The sequence below is a fragment of the Etheostoma cragini genome, chromosome 11 (genome assembly GCF_013103735.1).
Source record: "Etheostoma cragini isolate CJK2018 chromosome 11, CSU_Ecrag_1.0, whole genome shotgun sequence".
NCBI lineage: Eukaryota > Metazoa > Chordata > Actinopteri > Perciformes > Percidae > Etheostoma > Etheostoma cragini.
Genome location: NC_048417.1, coordinates 15,674,388 through 15,677,607, shown reverse-complemented (window position 1 = coordinate 15,677,607; position 3,220 = coordinate 15,674,388). Strand labels below are relative to the sequence as shown.

The window sequence follows — 3,220 nt, the reverse complement described above, 5'->3', positions numbered from 1 at the left end:
TAAATTATGTTTTTAAGTTTTTTTCTGTAGTGTGCAAGCAAATGATCAACATAAATTAACAGAATATGAAAGAATTCAACTAAAGACTTCTGCTCAAATGTCTTGAAAAACCTGTGTTGACCATCTTACTGTAAACATCAATCTGTGTCAGATACAAAGCAAGGGTCTGTAGAAGATAATTTCCATTCCATACTTAAAGCTTTATTCACATTATTTTATACCTAATCACCTTCATCTATTACTATAGCTTCAATCCATGCCCCCTCCGCCCACTACCATTATTGCTCACATTTACATCACTGGTGCCACTTATATGTAAGACAAAGCAGTAATAACATTAACCCTTCACACACACAATGCCCTTTGATTGTCCCATTAATAGTGACATTATCATGTCACATGGTGAAAAAAGTTAAACATGTGCCAGGGAAAAAACCAACAAGGATTTTTCAAGAAGAGGAATGAAAGCGGAAGGTTGTACAACTGATTTCACACATCAGACTTTGATCACAGTATTTGTGATTTGAGGTAAAACTTTGTATATTTTCTTTTGTTTCCATCTCCTGTCATTGGGAATGCGAACAGCAGAGGGCAGCTTGAATACATAAATACAAACTAGAAGGGTGCATCTCTCAGTCATCAAAGGCATGCACTGGTTTATATCCCAGCACACCGCTCAGCCCCTGTCTGACAGCCTGCTGGACCACAGAGAGCCGGGGCCTGTGATCAGCATCAACCCTATCACAATACCACACGGGGGACACAGTGGAGGAATTGTAGAATAAAAGAAGTGTAGAGTGACAGGTAATTGACCAACACCGGCCTAGTAGCAGGTAATGTTTTGAAGGCCCTGTGTCAATTTGTAAGTCACATAAAATCTTAAGCTCTCTCATTGTCTTTCCCTTGTCTCTCTCCCTCTCTGTCTCACTCTTTCCTGCAGGCTGCAAAGAGAGTTACAGCACCTTGCTGCTGCAGAACAGACCTCAAAGACAACACTCTATGCTATTTTTTATTGTTAAACCTGTGTTCTGCCATTGTCTGCCCTCCCTTCTGAGCTCATCTCTCTCTCTCTCTCTCTCTCTCTCTCTCTCTCTCTCTCTCTTGCTGTGGCTCAAGATGAATCTGCCAGCATGTGCCCATGCTCTTCATCACTGTCAGGTGCCCCATGGTGGTCCTCCTCCTCTTTCTCAAACTGGGCACCAACCGCTGGTTGGAATTATTCCTCACCTCCGAAACTCTCCCCACTGTTTCTAAATAAATGTGGCTGTAGTGACCAAGGAGTGTTGCTCATCCATCTTTACTGTGAGGTGTGCAGTGTTTACTGAACTAGACAGAGAGCCTAATAAGCCACACAGTAGGTGTAAAGACACAATGTGTATAATGTTGCGTAATGCATTAGGTTTCTGGCATTGGTTTAGAATGCTAAATTCAGTGTCTTCTAGAGTTTTCATTTATAATTGATTTTGCATTCATATAGCATTTAAAATTCAATAGAATCATCCACATTCACTTACATACACATACATTTACCTCCATGTTGTAGCAGCTCATTGACATATGTTTGGCCACTAACATTAGACTGGTTATGAGGGCCTGTTGATACATAAGACACTGTGTTTGTGTTTCACTTGACACAAGAATAACTGCTGATGTTGAATTTGTAATTAAGGCACAAGAGGTAGCTGCACCATCTGTTGACAGGTTGGTGCCTGTAGTGTTTGTTTTTGTCACAATGTGTCTGCTAGGTGGGATGTTGGGTTTACAATGAAAGCATGCTAAAGACACAACACTGTATGCTCTAATGTTTAAGCACACCTACACATGCTGTATTATGCTGCTGCTGTTGAACATGGTGTGCAGTGATTTCTTTCCTCCGTGTTGGTTATCAGCAGAAAATTAAAGACAATGCATTAATTGGTTTTTCTCTGAGGTAATTAAGCTCTTCCGCACGAGTGATGTTGTCCTTATTGTCCCCTGTTTCATGCAAAAGTGATTATTTTTCAATCCTTTGTTACTTTTTGTAAAATGCCTTTTAAGCACATACTGTTAAAAGCTGAGAGAATACACACAATGCAAAGTTGTTTTATTTTTACTTCTAAATGACACTTATAGCATATACTATAGAACACAGAGGTTGTTTGTTACTTAAATAAGGATAACACTTGCAATACAGTACAACTTGATTAGCAGTTAAATCAAATGACGTGCAATACTGGACCTTTGGTTGATCCCTTGTGGAAGATATCAGCCAGGATTCTTTCCTTTTTCAGAGTGAATCTCATTCCTTAACATAAATATGCACTTATTAAGTTCCCCCAAGTTCAATTTGAATCAGTTTTGCAATTAACAAGTAAGCCAAGCTTTAAAATGTCACATTTATTGTATTTTCATATCTCTGAAATTCAGTCCTGAAACAGAATGATGTGTGTTTTATAGCAGTTATGATAAGAGGCTTACACAGTCAAAATCTCAATATAGATCATTTGACAAACGTCTTTGGTGGCCACTCGTTAAATTGGTTTCACCCGCATATTTGGGCCTTATTTAAAAGATATCTTTGAATAATGGTAAGCAGTTTAGCTCCTCTGAAAAGAGGAGGGTGATGCAAATGAACTCCATTTCGTTGTTTTGTTTAATCTATAACATTGTAGGTTTTCTGCAGTCTATTCTCAGAGAGTTTATAGCTTCTATATTCTAGCGTCGATTAACGCATCTTAGGCGTACCTATCTTGAATTAAAGTCAGTCTAATACTCCTCATTGCATATCAAGGACACAAGAACATGTTATCTGATCATTCCTTGCATTCATTACATTAATGAATCAAATATGAATAAGTATTCGTCTTTAAAAAAGTGAATTACCATACACATTAATATTAATGTCATTATGTGGTGATGCAGAGCTGAAATATCGAATGACGTCCTTTAATATGGCATTGTTTGCACACAAAAAGGAAACAAAATACTCAAGTGTGCCTTTAAATATGTTAAAAACAACATGTGCGACAATTGTGGAAAACTAATATTTTTTTCACAAATGCAAAACCTGCTTCACTAATCATAATTAGCATGCTTACAATTTCCAGTCTGTCACTGAGTTGCAGGCAGGTAAGCTCTAAAAGGCACTGCTCTCTATGTGTTTGCTTCTCTCAGACACATCTGTTTGGAATAACAATGCACATCTGCTGAAGATCACTAGTTTTAAAGCAGCTGCATTTTG

At 38.1% G+C, this 3,220-nt stretch overlaps 1 long non-coding RNA gene across 1 annotated transcript; it reads left to right on the top strand.

Annotated features, from left to right (window-relative positions):
- Positions 1-676: 676 nt before the first annotated feature.
- LOC117953507 lies at positions 677-1,275 on the top strand. The gene is made up of 2 exons (XR_004658626.1): positions 677-804; positions 941-1,275. It is a non-coding gene; the product is annotated as an uncharacterized LOC117953507 (long non-coding RNA).
- The last annotated feature ends 1,945 nt before the right edge of the window (positions 1,276-3,220 follow it).